The sequence below is a fragment of the Aricia agestis genome, chromosome 16, assembly GCF_905147365.1.
Source record: "Aricia agestis chromosome 16, ilAriAges1.1, whole genome shotgun sequence".
In the NCBI taxonomy this organism is placed as follows: Eukaryota; Metazoa; Arthropoda; class Insecta; order Lepidoptera; family Lycaenidae; genus Aricia; species Aricia agestis.
This window is the reverse complement of record NC_056421.1, coordinates 12,657,747-12,679,555: the sequence shown is the minus strand read 5'-3', so window position 1 is coordinate 12,679,555 and position 21,809 is coordinate 12,657,747. Positions and strand designations below refer to the sequence as shown.

The 21,809-nt window shown below is 36.0% G+C and overlaps 1 protein-coding gene across 1 annotated transcript in view; it reads left to right on the top strand.

The window, feature by feature from the left end:
* The first annotated feature begins 11,074 nt into the window (after positions 1 to 11,074).
* LOC121734628 (connectin-like) overlaps positions 11,075 to 21,809 on the top strand; it is a 143,910-nt gene continuing 133,175 nt past the window's right edge. The window contains exon 1 of the mRNA XM_042125218.1: positions 11,075 to 11,204. The gene's annotated coding sequence lies outside the window, so the exon portion shown is untranslated. The remainder of the gene's footprint in view (positions 11,205 to 21,809) is intronic.

Here is a 21,809-nt window from a genome sequence, read left to right as displayed (position 1 = left end):
AACCCCCAAACCTTAGATTAATTAGAACAAGACTGCATTCATAACTAAACAAAACAAAAATTTGTGGGTCAATAGATCAAGATCAAGACTTCCAAGTCAAGTATCTCAGTTCTGGGCTGGTACCGATTTCAAACGAATGAAAATTGAGTACAGAATTAGTTGAGGTTTAGTCGAATTTTGAAAAAGGCACTCAATCGTTTTGAGAATATTATTTTTAACTTGGAAGTCGGGTTCAATTTTTTATTAAAAAATAATTTAATATTTTGATCACTAGAATACATTTCAAACTAGTTTCAAAACGGAATATTTTACTTGTTACTCCTACCGTGATACCACAACAAAATCCCGCAATCCCGTCCGAAATTACGGCTCAGGTAGCATTGTTACAGCGCAGTACATAATACAGGGACAGTGCTCCCCAAAATGTGGCTCGCTATTTTTAAATGGCCGGGGAAATGAAGTAATAGATACTTTGATACCCTATTAATAATAATGCCGAATAAAACGAAGCCGCGGGCAAAAGCTAGTTGTTGATATGGTAAAATACCAGCAGTTGTCACTTCATGTCCATACTATATTAGAGAAAATCCTATTATTCTCAGCCAATAATATTAATTTCAGGTGCTAATAATAGTAGGATGACTGCCAATTTGGACAGTTTTCCATATTTGTAACTTAAATAGCTAAAGAAAGGGCGTAAAAGAACTTAAATTCTGTAGGAAGATGGAAAGATGGGTAAAATCCTAAGTGCCTTATCACACTGGCGATTAGCGAGCGCTAGGCACTAGGCACAAAGTGCACGTCGCGACAGCGCAGCGTCGTCGCGGCGTGGCGTAGACGCCATTTTGTGCACTCGTCTATACAGATTATTATTATATATTATAGTAGACTCGTCTAGTGAGTGACGTCATAATCCATTTTGCTGCTGAGTGTCCAAAACGCCGAAGGCAAGCTGCGTGCACGCCGCGCAATCGCGGCGTCATCGCGGCGTGTGCGCTGCGCAGTCGCGTTGCTTTTAAATCGCTCGCTAATGGGGACTGTCTATTTTTTTTAAATTTTGCTCATTACAAAAACATTTCGAGGAATAAAGTCAGTGATCGTTTTTCTGTATATAAACGAAAAAATACCCATTAGTTACTTATATTTTTGAACAAATATATTTAACCTTAGTTTGACCTTCAATGGCGCTAAATTAGCAATAAAATTTAAAACATACTGCAGATGTCAATTGGCCGCCGATGATGACATCAGAGCGAAACTTTAAAAATTTATTGAGAAAAAACTAGCCAATGAATTTCAAAATTATTTAATTCATATTCTTAAAATACCATATTTTAAGGAAAAAAATATAAAAAGTACATGTGATTTTTTTTGGACAATGCCCATTGCCAGTGTGATAAGGCCCTAAAAGACATAATGATAACAAGCCATCTTTCCATAAAAAATTTGTGTGGCCACCACATATTTTTTAACGTTATTACAATTGACAATCTTACCCCTAAGATCCGTCAATTTGTCCATTATTTTACTTTTCACCGTATTATTGTAAGCTCCTCCTGTCGGCTACAGTAATTCACAATATAAAGCAACGTCCAGTCAATATCACTGAGTCGATGAGAAAAAATTTAAATAATGTCATTTCCTGTAATTTATTAACGCTGTTTCGATAAAGTTTGGTTGCCGTATGTTTTTATTTGCACCGCAAAATAATAACGTTAATATTGGGAAGCGGTGTTCAAAACACAAGTATAAAGGGACAATTCGCGCCATATTGCAATATGGCGGACTCAATGGACGGATTTAGTGCGCGAAGCCTCTCATCCGCACTGTTATTAACAATTTATATTTGAAATTATGATAGATATTGCCACTTTTGTGATTTATTTTTGGTTATAATGCGATGATAAATTATGCGCGTAAATAACATTAATTTATGTGTTCATTGAAAGCTTTTATTTACTTTTAACTAGATGGGCGTCATTTCTATTATCATAATATTATATTCATCATTAACCTGATTAATTTTGTGGCGGCATATTATTATTTTAATTACATTTTGAAGTTTACAATCATATTTTCAATAATGATATAAGATTATTTTATTATTTTTCATCATCACAAACTAAAAGTGAGTACAAAAACAAATTATTTTGTACGTACTGGTACCTTCTAATAATTGGTCTTCATATCTTTTGGACGCATGAAAGAGTTCTGTACTTCCGTAATATACAGCAAAATAGCTTCAGAATATACCTGCCGAATCAGGCGTAAGCATACACTAGTGTAATTTTCGAGTACTAAAGAGCACACGCTCACATCGCAAACGCTTTCTGATTTTCCAAAAGCGATATAGCAACGACTATGTGTTTTTTCAGGCGCGTAAAGAACCTTGAACTTGCATTTTAGTTGCGATCAAAGGAAGGTTTTAACTACGAAATGAGTCAAGAAACTTAAACATGTCAAAATTATGACCACTTCACATCTCTGCCTATAATCTCTCTCTATTAACGCTTTACACTACGTCAGTCTGGCCCCGTGGTAAGTACCTGATGGACTTGTGTTAAAGGTATCAGAAAATGGAAATATATTTCATACTATACATATACCGTATTTAAGAGGATAGACCAAGGGCGAGAGAAACTGAAAATAGGTATTTGATAATGTATTGCTGTCTCACCAATCTCAAGTCTCCCACCGCAGAGCGCGATGGAGACAACACGACAAAAGTTCTAATAAAAGAACAGAAAATCTTCGATTCGTTGTCCGCTGATTCCTTCTCCAAAACATAACCGATTTAAGTACTTTTTTCATTAAGATTTAAAGCAAGTCTTGAGTTGTGTTCCTATGTTTTATTTTTTTTTGTATATGTTAGCCAGTTTTGTTTTATGGGTGTTTCTGAGGAAAATCTGGCCATTTTTTTTGGGTTTTTGGACGTTCTTATCTTTTTTAATAATAAAATTATGAAAACATAGAAAACATAGGGACATGCTAATAGTGGCCATATTCAGGAAAAAAATTATAACTCTACCCGCAGTATCCAGGGAGGAAAGAGGGGACGACGTTTGTATAGAAAAACGGCGGTGTGGACTCCTCTTAAGATTTTTATCATATTATGATACACTTATATTTTAACACATCCATGACTCACGAACTTTGAAAACTTTTTGATTAGTCGGCGGGATTCGAACCCGTGACTCCCGACTTGACCTACCAACGCGCTCACCCACTGAATAAGATTATAGTTTAATGTTTGCACACCAGTCATTGCGCAAAGTTTTTTTTTTTTCACCAAATATTTCAGATCTTTTATTTCAGATAAAAATACACAAGTGCCTTAAACTAGTTTTTTTTTTAAGGACGCTTCACACCACGTCAGTCTGGCCCTGTGCTAAGTACCTGAAGGACTTGTGTTACGGGTACCAGACAACGGAAATATATTTAATTTAATACTTTTATATTATACATACATTTTAAATTTTTATTATATCATACACATATTTAATACACACCCATGACCCAGGAACTTTGAAAACTTTTTGTTCCGTCGGCGGGATTCGAACCCGCGACCCCCGGCTTGAGCTACCGACAGCCCACCCACTGAGCCACAGAGGTCGTCAAAGTTTCCCGCCAAACTAAAAAGTTTATTTGCGGGTACGCGCTCTTAACATAATTATTAATCTACAGGGTGTAACAAAAATAAGTGATAATACTTTAGGGTGTGTATGTGTTCCTTGTAGAGAGTTCACTGTGAAAGTAGCAGCGCTGAAAGACGAAAATTTTTTTTCACTTTTGTATGGGCAAGGGCCCGAACGTCACGAGTTTTCCCATACAAAAGTGAAAAAAATTTTTGGTCTTTCAGCGCTGCTACTTTCGCAGTGAACTCTCTACAAGGAACACGTACAGTGCACGTACCCTAAAGTATTATCACTTATTTTTGTTACACACTGTATATCACTAAAACTAAATTATACCTATAATAAATTTCAAACCGTATTTATGTATTCTATACCTAGTATTTATACATTTATATTTCTTAAGAGTGTGTTGCACCAGCTTACTTTAATTATCACTTTAACCATACCAAAACAAACATTTTTATACGTGCGAGAGCCATGCTTCGGCACAATTAATGGGCCGGCTCGACCGGAGAAATACCACGTTCTCACAGAAAACTGGCGTGAAACAGCGCTTGCGCTGTGTTTCGCCGAGTGAGTGAGTTTACCGGAGGCCCAATCCCCTACCCCATTCCCTTCCCTACCCTTCCATATTCCCTTCCCTTCCCTACCCTCCCCTACCCTATTCCCTCTTAAATGGCCGGCAACGCACTTGCAACTCTTCTGATGCTGCGAGTGTCCATGGGCGACGGAAGTTGCTTTCCATCAGGTGACCCATTTGCTCGTTTGCCCCTTATTTCATAAAAAAGAATGTCAAATGAACTGTCAAATCCCTAGTAAAAGTCCATTATGGACGCCATATTTGACGATAGCGTTAACTTTAACTACGCCTCTGGTGCAGCCCACCCTAAGTCTTCTAATCGCACAAATAATTAACAGCATCCATTTATCTCGTTATCATGTTACAACAAAGCAAAAATAAACAAAAATATATTATTATGTTTTAAACTAAGTATAAAGTGGTGTTAAGTTTACGGTGAACATACAAAACGTGCATTTTTCTGAACGTCCACTTCAACTTAAGCAATAATTGACACGTTAAAGCTGGGCAATTTATCGCAACGCTCACATGTAAATAACGGCGACGCCGGCACTTGAAAATAAATCAAGAAATACAACATCACTTTTTATACAAGCTCACGTCGGCTGTACTCTGCAGCTTTGTGTTTGTTTCTAGGGAGCGAATGATAAAGTTTTTGGGCATCAAAAGGTGGATTTATAAACTTTTTTAATAATTTATTTGTACCCCGTCAAACTGGCAGGAGCTTAGTTAACTTACAGACGACCCATTAATACTGAAAACATATTGTCCCTTCTGCCTACTCTAGGCGCGGCCTCGCTGTTTTTCGATCCTGATCAGAAAAATTCGGACGCCCCGCCGGAACGCACTCTGTTCATACATTTTGATGTGGACCCCGCATACTATCAGAATTTTAACGTGTCAAAATGTATGAGCATTGAGCGGGACGAGGCGTCCGAATTTTTCTGATCAAAAATTTTAAATTTCAATGACCTCCAGTTGGTGTCGTGCGTACCAACTAATTTAGCTACAGCTTAACCTACAAACGGAGCCATTTTTGTTTAGCATTTAGCAATCTAAAATCTTATTTATTGACAAAAGCATTGAGTACTATGCAAATAATATTATACCTACATTAGTACCTAGTATAAATTATACAATAAAATTGATTTTATAAGGGGTGACAGTAAGAAACTAAGTAAAACTATGTTAAATAGCAAAAATTAAAAAGTTAATTTTTGGAAAAAGGCTGTATAGTGTAGTTTATACAGTATACTTAAATAGTAATAAATTTTATTTTATAAGAGCACTTGATTATTCATTGATTGTTGTTATTAATTTTATGCTTATATTATGTTACAATATAAGGTTTTGTTTTGTTTTATGAAAGAAGAAAAATATTTTGTTATTGAATTTTTCATTTATTAGAATTGTTTATTATTATGTGTTATATATTTGTTTAATTATCTATACTAGAGATCGCCCAATGGTCGAAATTCGACCATAGTTTCAACGACATTAGGACTACTACCTATATTTTGCAAAAACATATTGACTTTATCATAATTTTTTCAACTCTTGTCTCTGGGACTGAGCTGATCTCAGACTGGCCGTGTAAGCATTGTCTAATAGTATCTAAGATTCAATAAAAAAAACTATAATCCATTTTCAATTTGTCACCTTGTTGTCAACAGACTTCAATCATAAATAAAAGAGTATAATTCGTATAGGCTTGTCACTCAAAAATCTGTCATTTTTCCTAGTGTGTGTGTTGTAGTGTGTGTAATGTTTTATTTGTTAAAAAAATTGTGGGATGATGCGTGTGGTGGCCAAATTCCGACCGAGCGAGGTGTTAGGCTCGGTCAGGTCGAAGCCCACGTGATACATTTCAGCTGTCGTATATTATACTGACGCGCTCAGAAAACTTCGATAGCGCGATGCAGAAATGTTAGGCGAATTGTGGGTACCGCCACATCACTCCCCCCCGAAGACTGGAGGTCGAATCTTGAAGTCTTGTCGCTTGAGTCGCCAGTGCCAGTGAGTTCCAGTGAGTCGGAACTGTTGCAGTGAGTCCCAGTGAGTCGGAACTGTAAGCTGCTGCACGGGATCCAATGAGTCGGATAAGCTGCCGTGCGGGGCCGATGCTACGTGCTGACCAGGAGAGATGTGCTCTGCTTGCTGACCGGTCGATGTAGTGAGAAAGCCCGATGATGCCGATGCGGAGTCGCCCAGGCCGCGGTACATTGCGGCTAGTGGACGATGTACCCGATGAGGCGATGCTGGCTGGCGCGGTGCGGAGGGCGGGGAGTGATAATGATGAAGGAGGCGTGTTCTGTCGAGGGTCACCAATGTGGGATAAGCGTGGCCGCCACAAAGGAAGATCTTCCAACCGAGCGAGGTGTTATGCTGGGTCAGGCCGAAGCCCACGTGATACATTTCAGCTGTCGTATATTATACTGACGCGCTCAGAAAACTTCGATAGCGCGATGCAGAAATGTTAGGCGAATTGTGGGTACCGCCACAAAATGTATGATAAAATCATAATTTCAAAATAATATTAGCTAGATGCACTCCTTCACCATATAAACTATAACTGTGCACATTCACCTACGTTTTCCCATTTTTCGTCAAAAGGGATACAAAGTTTTTGGCTCACGTATTAATATAAAGATATAAAATATGTGTTACAAATATCGCCAACAAACTGATATGCAATATGGCGGTTGTTAGAATAAGGAAACAATTTTGTAAAATACTTGAATAAATACATTAAAAAAACTTATCGAATCGTTTAAACATACAAACAAGTACTACCAACATAACGTAATGAAAATCTTAGAAACTTATAAGTTATAACAATTATTTATAAGATATCAGTTACTTAAAATATTACCTGTGTGACGTTAAGCTTTGATTGCGGTGAACTAACTCAAACAGCAGTTAAACTGAGATTATCGCAGTAATTGTACGACAGTTGTTTAACTTGTTCCAGTGTTCCTGCACTTGCCTCTAATTCGTAGACATCTACGACGTAGACGTGCTACGCCGTAGAGGTGCTACGCTTATTAACAAACGTGTTTCCCGCTAGGATTTGTGTTTGCATTATTGTTCTGAGTACGTTTATTCAGAATTAAGTAAGTGAATGTTATTATGAAACTAGGTACTATCAGAGTAATAGATTCATAGATAGATGGCGAACCTACGTATTTTGGTCGGGCTATGTCACAGATCGTTATTTTTATCGCACTTATTGTACGACAGTAATTGTTTAACTTGTTCCAGTGTTACTGCATTTGTCTCTAATTCGTAGACGTCTACGCCGTAGAGGTGCTACGCCGTAGAGGTGCTACGTTTATTAACAAACGTGTTTCCCGCTAGGATTTGTGTTTACATAATTGTTTTAAGTACGTTAAGTCAGAATTGAAGCCGTGTGGGTGAAGTGGGTAACTAACAATTGGAAAATGTTTATTTTTGCATAAAATATGGAGACTTTAGGACCTGAAAAATAATTGACACTCTTAAAATATAAGCTATATAATATAAGCCAGATGATTTAGTAGGTATATTACAAAGTATAAGGTATAATTTGTACTGACTACACGATTCATTGGTAGACCTACGTAATTTGGACTGTTTATGTCACTGATAGCGTCACGTAACGTCCCTTCATACTCCATTCGCCCATCAAACAGTATCTTTTACTTTAATTTAATGATGTTTTTTTTAATTTTCATTAAATTAATGTAAATAATGAAAAAAAACATCCATAATAAGATAACATATTTTCTATTAAACTCTAAATTAAGTTAAACTTACTTGATCATTTAATTACAATGCCGTAAGTGCTCAACCGTTGATAATGACGATGATGACGTCACAAATTCTAAGATCGTTACGCTCGGTCGTAAGTCTCGCATTATATTCGAAAGCCATTCATTGTAATCCCTCTCCGCCTATTACGGGGATTCCCGCGAAGAATCGAATTGCGATTCTAAATATTAAACGTAATAATTGCGATTGGAATTTTATTATGATACAATTGTGATTCGAATCATAATATTTTCTACATTATGGTTAAAGACTGGATGGGATATTTTTTGCCTATGGCATATTATTTTAATGCTTTCTCAAGAAATTAATTTTATTCATTCATAATTTATTTATTGACTAGCTGTTGCCCGCGACTTCGTCCGCGTGGACTTCAGTAAATAGTGCGCGATGTCAACAAAATTGGTGTCAAAAGCTTTTATAAAAAAAACCTGGTACCCCTTAAATCAATACAGCTGTGCAGTGTGCACACAATAAGTATTTCGTTTTTTTATATTAAAATTTATATTTTATGCCAAATTTTAAAGCATATTTAGCCCTCCAATTACACAACTTTACCCATAAACTATTTAGCATTGATAGACGTCGACACAACAACATAATATATAAGTCATACACACGCGCGTGATGTAACGAAAAACATTATATTATAGGTATTAAGTACAGACTATATTTTGGCGAAACTCGATATGTTTTCAACATATCGTAGGTCCTCGTAAGAGGTGACGTAACTTTATCCCTTTGCCCTTCAACGTGTTACATATTAACGTAAGTTATTATTGAGAGGTCGAGAGTCCAATATTTTGAGATATTTACGTATCCATGCCTAAAGTAGATCCTTTGTGTTACGAAGTTTGCTGGTTATACATGAAAATATACAAGTGTGTGTAAAATATAATAAATGCGAACGCGTGTTTGTCTGTTTATAACCTCTTCACACTGCTAAACTGATTTTGATAAATTTTATTTAGAGGATACCTTGAGTTTTGGGAAAAGCAATAATACGACAGTTTTTATTTCGAAAACACGACCTATTAGGTTTCTACGTGTTAAAAAAAAATCTAGTATTATTTTACAAAATTTAAAAAGATATTCATAATCATAGCATAATTTTTATTATAACTTTTTTTTGTATATTATGAGCAAACTAATATCTAGCATGACGTTTTTTCTGAATTTAATTCTTACTGGACCTGATCACTAGTCACTTTCAAAACTAAACAAACATTCAAACTATTTTATTATTAATTATCGCTTGAGAGTCTGTTCACTAAATCTTGACATGGAAAACGGGGTTATATCCGTGGCTATTTGCCAGGGAAATAACTAATTGTAATAATACGCGGGTCATTAAAAGTTTTCCCCACAAATGACCCTTGACCCCAAATGACCGAGCAACTTTAATCCTCTTTAAGGTTCTGCTTGCCTGGTATTTTTATAGCTCCAGGTTATAATTTAGAAAAGGTGGGAAACTTTTTCTATTTATAGCATAGATTTTAATATAACAGGTATATTATGAAGAAATAATGAAATAACTTATACTAGCTTTAAGCAAACGTTGTTTAATAATATACAGTGTGAAATATTATCAATGCTGCTTTTTTTATGAAATAAGGGGGCAAACGAGCAAACGGGTCATCTGATGGACAGCAACTTCCGTCGCCCATGGACACTCGCAGCATCAGAAGAACTGCAGGTGCGTTGCCAGCCTTTTAAGAGGGAATAGGGTAATAGGGGAAGGTAGGGATGGAAAGGGAACGGAATAAGGGAGGATAGGGAAGGGAATAGGGTTGGGGATTGGGCCTCCGGTAAACTCACTCACTCGACGAAACACAGCGCAAGCGCTGTTTCACGCCGGTTTTCTGTGAGGACGTGGTATTTCTCCGGTCGAGCCGGCCCATTCGTGCCGAAGCATGGCTCTCCCACGTCAAACTTAAGTCCACTGTTGTCATTTTTGTGTTTAAACTAGACTGAAAATACGCGGGTGAAGTTCAGCATGATTACGCCAGCATATAGCAATGCGATTCAAGACTGTGGTATTTTTGGTGAGCAACAACATTTTAATGAGGATGAATAGATTTAGTCAATTCTCAGACCCACAACTGGCAAGATAAGAACACAAAATTTCAACACAACTGGTCCAGTTGTCTGAAGAAAAAATAAAGCAGCACAAGAATTTCATGCCTGAATTACTCTTAAAAATAAGTATCTTAAAAATTTACTTTTGCAAAAAGAGTATAGACTTGGTTTTAATAATTATTATAAAACCTAATGTAAAATGGTTTGATTAGATAATAATAATTACAACAACAAACAAAACCAACTTTAAGTTCCTTTCAACAATTGTTAGGAAGTTCTAAATTTAAAAATACAGCTAAACTTTCACTTCGATTTATATTTTGAGATACCCCAAATTGAGAAATACAGTTAAAGTTAAACTGATAGAGGACAAAAAGAATTTTGTCCTTAACCGTACTCAGACTGTCACAGTAGTATTTAAATCATAAACTTATCCAACCTTTTTGTCGGCCTATTTATAATAAGCGTAGCATGGTTACGCGCTGTAGCGATACAACTACGGGGTGAAATTAGGGTTGACAACTTTTAATTATTAATATTACATAATTTTTGTGATAAATTAATAAATTATTTCATGTTTAAATACTTTGAACTTAAAAAATATTCTAAATCAATAAAAAAGTGCGAAAGTTCGTAAGGTCACTAAGTTCACGCCATTATATAAAACAAAAATGTTTAATTTCATAAAATTTAATGATTGTGTTCCTTCTTTTTGGGGCAACAACGTTTTGGAAACGAAGCAGATATTATAAGAAGAATCGGCTTAAAAATAAATGTAATATTTTAAATGTAATGAAATCAATTAAAATAATAATATTATAGTTGATATAATCTGGATTAACTAACAATAATTTTTCTCCTTTTACTTAGAATTTATCGAGAAGAACACTGAAGCGGCAACCCTACGAGAGCCGTCATTTTTGTGCTATGATTCGGAGACTGCGCGAGACTCCAGTACCAAGTGACTCGCTCGCGCCCGTAGACGTGCTACGCGTACCCGTAGGTGTGCTACGCGAACCCGTAGGTGTGCTACGAAATCCCGTAGGTGTGCTACGAGTGCGTTGAAACAACGTAGTGCTGCAAATGTGATATCAAAATAATTGGTGAGTGCAGTGTTCTATTTTTAAATTTGAGTGTGCTGGATTGTATGAAAGTGTTGGATGGAAACTGGGTATGTAGTTTGTATGGTTGAAAAGTTTTATAGTGTACGCTGCGGAACTTTTTTGAATTAAGCTTTCACAACTTATTCTTTTAACGGATTTAATTCAATTTGCAGTTCGTTTTCAAATTACGGCTTGAATTTAATTTTAAAATAAACTAAAAAAAAAACATTAATATATTTAGTGAAGTGTATTAGTAGGTAGGTCTTTATTATATTTTTGAAATATTTATATGTTCCTTTAATAATATAATTTAAGTGGCTTTAGTTCTTCGTTATAATTAAACTGAGAAGACTTATTTACCCTTTTTAACCATTTCAACTACCAATATGTACTACAATATTTTTAAAACTGAATTTAGTAATTGGCATTGATTTAAGCAAGATGGAAATTATCGTAACTATTTCCAGTAACTACCAAGTACCAATATCATTTTTATTGTATAATTTCATGATGATGCCCATAAAAACAATTATCTTTCGGAATAACGAGCAGCCGTTAGCAGAACTCTTATCTACTTGACGGTTATCGGTCTATCGGTCCATTACACATGGACAGATTAATATTTATTTTATATGTCATAATGATAAATGGATTCTAACTTTTCCTAGTTCAGCTGCATTTAATAAAATTATCTTTAGTGAAGATTTCTGTTTGCTTAGATTTCATCGCTGGATAAGTACCAGTATATACTGGATGCTGATCAAAATTGTGACCATCGCTGAAATCTGACATTTCTGGTGCCTGCTACTACTTCTGATTTTATAGTGATCCTGATGCAACGACATAAAGCCTAGTAACTAAAAACGGACTTAGTAAGATATTTGAGAAGATCCATACTTAATATTATAAGTGTGAAAGTGTATCTGTCCGTCTGTCTGTCTGTCTGTTACCTCTTCACGCTTAAACCTCTGAACCGATTTTGCTAAAATTTGGCATGGATATACCTTGAGTCCCGACAAAGGACATAGGATAGTTTTATCCCGGGAAAATGTACGGTTTCGGTGCGATAAACAAATTTTGGCACAACGGAGTTACGGGCATCCTCTAGTTTAAGATAAATCGAAATGTTTTAGTAACTACTACTAATTTATTTATCTTCAAAATAGTATATTCTTGTTATATAATATTAAAAGCTCACAATCAGTATGAAAGCTTTTCTATATACTTCTGTATTCATAAGTTCTCAGAACGCTTGTTTGAACATTTTGTATCGTATACCGAGAAATATCTTCGACGTTCTTTTATACTAAACTAGAACGAAATAACGAGATGGCATTGCTAATATTATGAAAACATGTTTCAAAATTAATATGTGATATACAGGGTATAACAAAACTAAGTGATAATAGTTTAGGGCAGTATTTCCCAAAGTGTGGGTCGCGACCAACTGGTGGGTCGCGGGTAGATTTTGGGTGAGGCCCTCTATGATATTCTATTATGGCCCCTAAACTATAGGACGATTGTCATACTCGTTCGATTGTCATTTTACTCGTTCGTTCGTCGTCGTGGGTGCGTGCGGGACGGGGGCGGGTCATTCGAACGAAAACATAATTGTAATAACTAATAAGTAAGGTTGACGATGATGATATTATGGTGGTGAACTACAATAATAAATAATTAACGGGTAAATGCTGCAGCAGCAACATACCGCTGCTTTTTTGTCTCCATGACACAAGGTGGGCCGCGTCCTTTAGCCCGGCCGCACATTGTCCGAATTCTGATCAGAAACAGTTGAATTTCGCTGGAACACCACCCCGCACACTATCCGAAATATCCTTCCAGCGAGTTCGAGCTCACTCGGCTCAGTACAAAATTAAGAGACAACGCGGACGTTCAACTGTTTCTGATCAGAAATTTCGGACAATGTGCGGCCGGGCTTTCTTGTAGATGGGTCGCGGTCCCGACAAGTTTGGGAAACACTGGTTTAGGGTTTGTATGCATCGCCTATTATTAGTTCACTGTGAAATTAGCAGCACTGAAAGAACAAATTCTTTTTGTGACTAAGCGCCCGAGCGTCATGAATTTTCAAATACAAAAGTTAAAAAAAGTTATTTTTTTGGCGCTGCTACTTTCAGAGTGAACTCAATACAAGAGACTCATACACACCCTAAAGTATCATCACTTAGGTCTACACCTTGTATATTTGAATAATTTGTTACTAATAAACAATTTTTGACGCCGCTATCAAATCCTATCAATCTATCAAATCTATATATTAATACGCAAGCGAAAAACTTTGTATCCCTTTTGACGAAAAATGCGGAAACGTAGATGTATGAAATTTTGCACAGTTAAAGTTTATATGGTAAAGGAGTTTTTTAACAAATAAAACATTACACACACTGCAATACGCACACTCAAGAAGATGACAGATTTTTGAGTGACAAACCTATACATACGAATTATACTCTTTTATTTATGGTTGAAGTCTGTTGACAACGAGTTGACAAATTGAAAATGGATTATCGTTTTTTTTATTGAATCGTAGATATTAATAGATAATGCTTACACGGCCAGTTTAAGATCAGCTGAGTCCTAGAGACGAGAGTTGAAAAAAATTAGATAAAGTCAATATTTTTTTATAAATTAAACGTAGTAATCCTAATGTCGTTGAAACTAAGGTCGAATTTTGACCATTGGACGATGTAAAACGTAAAAAGTCCTGATCTTTCGTCAGTCGAGTCCGTCGTCCGTCCCACTGGGTTGGGGAAAGGAAGAGAAAATGCTTTTGTGTACTGCGCACACCATTGCGCTTCAATGAGGCCACCGTCATCTAAACTGGTGTGAGTTTATTATAACTATTTAATAAGCTGTATCTCCAAATATTTTAGGTACCTGCGTAGGCTGTATCTATGGATGAAAAGGTGCTTATTGAAAATATATTATTTAGGAATTTGTTACTCACAAAGGTCAAAGATTAATGACTTCAAAGGCTTACACTTAAGTAAGAAGATATTGGTGGCAACGATTGTGCAAAAGCCTGAATCTTTATGACAATGTCTGTTAATAATTTACGAAATCTATTCTTCCAGTTTAGGTAATACATGTTTTTCTTATCAAATGGTACATAGAAAATTTTTTCTGTTTATTTTGTCGGAACGAAATACGTATGCGCGCCCCGAAAAATAAATTTGAGATTATTTTCAATATAATCGGACCCATTTGACACTGTTCAATAATAATGCCAATGATAATGAACTTACCCTAATGATACCTTCAGTTTAGACATTACAAGTGTCCAAAGGGTTCGCTTGACTCTCGAAAAGGTCGCAGAAACTTGACACGGACCCACATCATCGGCCCTTGCCTATTGAGAGCATTCCGGCGCGTCGTGATAATCTTAAGTAGACAATTTGGACAGGCTATGCTTATTTTGCCTATTGTCCCATGTAGGTGATATGAAATGGGGTTGTTATTGAACTTTATCAAAAACCTATTTATATATTATGCTTTGAAAATATTATGTTTAAGCTATTCCATACCTTTTTACGCGGGCTTTTTAGTTTACTTCGAACGGCACAGCGCTGCGGCTTTGCCAGACTTGCACGGTGTTTGTTTCCGTGCGATTAGACGTATGCGAATTATAATTGCGTAAGTTGATAAAATTTTGCTATGCAATAGTTTTACCGCGGCAGTCCCCGAGTGAGTGAGAGATACGTACTTTTTTTACTTAAAAGAAACAATGACTTGTCCTTATAGTGTGCCGGCAAGAGTCAAAACAAAACAGTAGACGCAGGCATTATATTATAGGCATATTTTTTCCCCTTGTTGAAGAAAAAGAGCGGGACATACATTCTTTCCTACGCCACGAAATTAAAGAATTTTGAATCGAAAAAATACTACGATATATTTATAGTACAGGAGCCCTAGAGTAAAATTGGGTATCGCTTTTAAAATTTATCTCTGTACCTATTAGTACGGGAGCCCTAGAACATTTTTTTTTTATTACTATCAAGCAAATTTTTGTGAGTAGCTTCATTTTGATAAAACGAACAACATTTTTAAAATGAAGCTACCCACAAAAAATTACCTTGATAGTAATAAAAAAAAATGTTCTAGGGCTCCCGTACTAATAGGTACAGAGATAAATTTTCAAAGCGATACCCAACAAACGCTAGCATTATTTATCTCGTACTGTAAAACCAATTTACTAATAGATCTCTTCTTATTGTATAGAAATAACATACTAAAAACGATACCCGAAAACCTTTAGAAACATACTATCTAAATATAATATTGTATTTTCCCTGTTTTGTGTACCATAAGCTCTCAGTACATTAACTTGATATAAGGGACAGTCACGTTAAACTATTTTTCTTTATCCTCCGGGTACACGGGTAGCAAAAAATGGTATTATTTATTCTCAGTGCCTCTGTTATGTCGAATAAAATATGTTATTAAATATTGAAAACTACTGATTTTCAAACATCCGTGTATTAGATAGGCATGTACTAAGCCGGTCCCGCGCCTTTCTTTACATAAATTCAATTACATTTTATACAATTACATAAAGTGTTTTAAATCCGTAGACAGGATAACAAAAACGTTCTCGTCATCAAAATGGATAACCAAATAAACTTTATACGTGGGAGAGCCATACTTCGGCACGAATGGGCCGGCTCGACCGGAGAAATACCACGTTCTCACAGAAAACCGGCGTGGAACAGCGCTTGCGCTGTGTTTCGCCGAGTGAGTGAGTTTACCGGAGGCCCAATCCCCTACCCTATTCCTTCCTTACCCTCCCCTATTCCCTTCCCTTCCCATCCCTACCCTCCCCTATTACCCTATTCCCTCTTAAAGGCCGGCAACGCACCTGCAGCTCTTCTGATGCTGCGAGTGTCCATGGGCGACGGAAGTTGCTTTCCATCAGGTGACCCGTTTGCTCGTTTGCCCCCTTATTTCATAAAAAAAAAATACATTATAAACTGTAATTACATCGTAGTAACAAGATAAGTATAAAGGTATTATCCATACTAATATTAAAAATGCGAAAGTGTGTCTGTCTGTCTGTTACCTCTTCACGCCCAAACCGCTGAACCGATTTTGCTGAAATTTAGCATGGAGATACTTTGAGACCCGGGAAAGGACATAGGATACTTTTTGTCCCAGAAAAATGTACGGTTCCTGCGCGATAAACTAATTTTGACGCAACGGAGTTGCGGGCGTCATCTAGTTCTATATATTTCTTAGAACAGAAAAATCATTGTAAGAATTATTTTCTATAAAGTACTTAATATACAATTAACATTATCTAAAAATAACAAACTTGAATTTATCGTAAAGCTATGGAAGCGGCAACTTTTCTTATTTTTCGGTTGGAAAATAATCGTAAAAATAATGTTTATGGCTCAAATTAATTCAAGGAATAATTCGGGTTGAAAAGTTTACACGGTTCACGGTGCGACCCGAAATAAGGGGTTATCTCTTTCGTGCAATACTATATTAGGTCGTCTAAGTAAAAATGTCGATTTAAAATAGTTACTAATGCCTTTTTATTCTTAACTAGATGACGCCGCATGACGTCCGTTGCTCCAAAATTCGTTTATCACGCAGGAACCGTACATTTTTCCGGAATAAAAAGTATCCTATGTCCTTTCCCGGAACTTAAAGTATCTCTATACCCAACAAACAGACACACTTTCGTATTTATAATATTAGTATGGATAACTGTCTATGAAAATATATTTTTTACATTTTGTTCCAACTCTGATTCGAACCGACGACTTTCGAAAGCCAAGAAACATGAGACTTCGAAGGCATAATCTCAATTAAAAATAAATTATTTTACAATTTATTACATGTTATGCCAACAGCTATTACAATATTTTTCGACCAAAAAGCACAATTTCTCTATCGTTGGCCAGTATTATTGTGATACTATAATCTAAACAGTTTGAAGTAGCTTTATAATTGTTATCTTTGATCGTAGAACTAACTAGATGGAGCTAGTAAGTTCAGACATTCTTGAATACGATTACAACATAGTATAATATGAAATCGTGCAAGCAGAACAGAAAACGAAATGGCAGGGCAGTCATACATTTTTGCCGCACGTTAAATAAGTTTGAAACATACTTCCTCCACTACGCTGCCGCTGCCCCCTTCGTTTTTATTATCCGTATTTTGGTTCAGGTCACGAGGTTCTAATATTTTATTGGCTTTAAAACAGGCCAAAAAATGTCGTTTGTTATATGAGAGCCCCCTATTTTATTTTAATTATTTGTTTATATTGGCAATAGAAATACATGATTTCAACTCTCTGGCTATAACCGTTCTAGAGGTACCACCTGGAGACAGATAGACGGACAGACAGCAAGGTCTTAGTAATAGGGTCCTTTGGGTACCGAGCCCTAAAAAGTGCACAAAGCTGCCAAAGTTTTCACTTCAATAACCCTGAAACTTATAAATTATAATCCCTCTGTTTCCGTCAGTCAAAAAGCCTCCATTGTCCCTGTTTCAAACTGTTCATTTAATAGATGTGTTATTAAAATTTGTATATTAATATTCTAGGCAAGTTCGGGGTTGAGTTTGATATTGTTTTCGTGACACACGTGTACGGAATGATATGAGACGTTTTATCTTAAAATATTATACTCATTGCATAGGCAAAATTACATTCATACTAATTTTATAAACGTAAAACTGTGTCTGCGTGTCTGTCACCTCTTTATGCTGCAATGGCTGAACCGATTTAAATTGTATTTAGTATGGAGATACTTTGAGTTTCGAGTTTGTTTGTCTTCAGTGCGATAAACGAATTTTTTGTGCAACAGTCACCTGCGGGGCTAAAATGGTCGCTTTGAAGAATCATGATATGATTCATATTGTGATTCATTTTTCTAAAATCGCATAATGCAACTCTGCTTGCAATTCATTTCTGTATTTTTTTACTTGTATTTGACATTTGTCAGTTTGACAGTTTTGACAATTCATTTGCTGAATTGATTGAGAGGAATTGCTAAATGTGACCATTTTAGCCCCGCTGGTTTGTTCATATTTGAATGTTATTTGGCCTAAGTGTCTAAATACACCATGCCGAAGTTACCCGGCGGAATTTTCCCCATCATTACGTCAGCAATATCAAACGCACAAAATATAACGCGGCGGAATTTCGGCACGGTGTGTCATCGGTAATTTAAAACACATTGCAGTCGGAATCATGCCGAACTTCGGCCGCGGAAATGCTGGAATTCCGTCGCGTTATATTGTATGCGTTTGACATTGCTGTCGTAATCATGCCGAACTTCCGCCGCGGAATTTCGGCCTGGTGTGTTTAGACACTAAAGCTTATTGGTTATTTATATTTGCTAAAAATGCTATAATATCTAATTAGTTAATTAGTCCTTACTTCAAAACAACAAATATTGTGCCAAAATCAGTGTAAGCCCATTCTGATTGGCTAAAATAAAATAAAAATCAGGTGTTTTAATAGTACAGAGCTTAACAAATGGAGTGGATCGAACAAAATATCTACTGCTATAATTATCATAAGAATTTACAAACAATTTTGTTATACCGACTACCGTCGAGCGATTCCTACACTATAAGTGTATAAACACACTAGGCCGAAAAAACGCGGCCGAAGTTCATTATGATTAGTGATTATGCCTGCAATGTATTTTAAATTACCGATGACACACCATGCCGAAATTACGTCGCGTTATTTTGTATGCGTAGCGCATTGTTCGCGTAATCGTGCTGAACTTCGGCCGCGTATTTCCGGCCTAGTATGTTTAGACACTTAGGGCTAATTCAGACCACAATGCATAGAACGCAACTAACGCATAGAAGCATTTTTAAATTTGCATGCATTTGACAGATTTCCAATGCGTTTGCAAATCTGTCAGTTCAATACAAATTTAGAATTAATGCATCTACGCATCGCGTTGCAGTCCGAATTGCCCCTTAGCCCGGGCGCGAACTAGCGGCCAGGCCGCAGTGGCCAGGCCGCAGCGGTCAGGTCGCGGCGGCCATCGATAATATGGTGTGGCCGCTAGTCGCGTTGCGGCCAGGTGCGCGTCGTCTATAGCGGTTTCATGCGCGCCTGGGCTGGGTCTGTTTCACCACTTTCTGATAATGTGCTGGATAGGCTATATACAACTTACTCGATAGATGCTCCATACTCTAACTGTCAAGTTAAGTGGTAGATAGCCTGTCCTGCACTTAAAAAGTGGTGAAACAGGCTTTTAGAATAATATGATATCTAATATCAAGATGCATAATATAAGATCTGATTTCTACGAAGTTTGCTCCACATGTGCCCTAGTTTGCGACTCGCCGTTTCCCCAGTAATTAGGTGAAACGTCCGCTTATTAACTTCCTAGTTTGCTTTTTGTATAATCTTCCGGATTATCAGCAGTCTTTATTATAACACTATTTGATACCTTTATTGAGTAGATAAAGTAGAGATGTTGCTTTTTCTCCGATGTATCTATCTATAATTAATAATAAATATAATAAATAATATCTATGGACGCTTCACACCACGTCAGTCTGGCCCCGTGCTAAGTACCTGATGGACTTGTGTTACAGGTACCAGACAACGGAAATATATTTAATACTTTTATACTATACATACATTTAAGTTTTTTATTATATGATACACATATTTAATACACATCCATGACCCAGGAACTTTGAAAACTTTTTGTTCTGTCGGCGGGATTCGAACCCGCGACCCCCGGCTTGAGCTATCAACGCGCTCACCACTGAGCCACAGAGGTCGATTAAAAATGAATTTTCAATGTTGTTTGTGTCGTTGTATTATCTCGAGGACGGCTAAACCAATTTGACTTAATTTAGTCTAGAAATATGTCCTTGGATGTCCAGGGAAGGTTTGTACGGTAAGATAGTAGGTTTAGAGGGAAATGATACGAAGTTCACCGGGTCATCTAGTTAAATATACTTTAATATATTTTACTGGTAACTTTTAAATGACTTATAGTTAATGTCCAAATCGTATTATTTTCTGTTATATAATAATACTGTGTTCTACTTTCGTACTTAATGTATATTCATATCTTTCTTTTTAAAATCCGTTAGGCCATTTAATCGTAAAGATGTTACAGACAGACAGTTTTGTAATAATGATATTAGTGCTATATGATTACTATAAAGTAGAATGAAATAAACTAAATGTAATATGGTGTCATCAAGCTCGATATGGCGCAAAAATAAAACTCTCTAGCACTTTTCACTTAAGCAACACTAGCATTATAATTTATATTTTTTGTGAATATTATTTTCAATTCAAAGATTATTAATTTTCCTACCTTCCTGATCCAGAGGTATTTAATGGTATTAAGACGTTTGAATCACGAATAACTAAGACGTTCAACCGCAAGTTTTGAACCTCCCGAGGATTACTTGTAGAAATTTTGTGGTTCTCTAAGAGCCTTAAGCTTCGTATTGACCTGAATGTAGCGTAAACCTTACCTGTTTAATGAAAGGACATTCCATGTTAGAATTTAGTTTTTCCTAACGTTATCTAGTTTCAAAGAGATTGCGGTATAAATTTTGTAGCTAACTTCTGAATACATTTCCTTAATAAAATTACTGGAACATTACTTAGAAGCTACGCTATACACATAATATTATTACGTTTCTTACAAAGTTAAAAATAATATGTAACTTTTTATTTTCGCCATTTAAATGTATATTTTAAATGTAACAACCATAAAGTTAATATACCTAGCGGAATAGAGAAACAAAGGCCTGAGCAAGAGAGATGTCACTATCAGTAACACGTGGTAAAAAGTGACGTGTGATACATGACAGCAGCACTCTTTTTTGACGTCCAGTCGGCACGTGCCGCATGTTGACAATTTAATCTCATAGAAATCATGTTCAATCATGCTTGTGTAAGTGTATAGTGTATACGTTCACATATTTTTACACACAGATGAAACCAATTTCGGTTTCGTTTGACAGCTTGAGATTGTTGCTCTATTCCCCTAGGTATATTAACTTTATGGTAACAACTTAATAAAATAGTTTTTGAATCAATGTCACGTAAATAGTGTCATTAGCACTGATTTGCATTGAAATATCTGTGTATTTTAATATACAGAAACATCACATAAATATATATTTTTTATTTATTTAGATTATTAAAAGTACATAATTATTTATATAGTTACTCTCCATAAACCACTAAAGTTTGTCCGGAGTGTACTGTTGTTTTATAATACTACAATACTTGGGAAACTTAATTAAACATTCCTTTACATTTAACAAAGTACACGACTGGTTTTAATAAGTCATCATATTTATCAAAACTGTGTGATAAATGTGATGATGACTGGCGATAGCTTTCAATAAATTTTTAACATTGTTTTTTTCGCTACAATTCAAGAGCGGCTGAACATCTAGAAATATTCGCGAAAGTCAAGGGGAGGCTTGTATTAGAATGGAAGTAAAACGAAATACACCGAATCATTTAGTTATTAACTAAAAAAACATGTTATGCTAAGTACTCACATATGGTTTTGCTCGATAGTTTTACTCCGAATCGAAGTACATATTTAATTCCATCGAGCCTTCCAG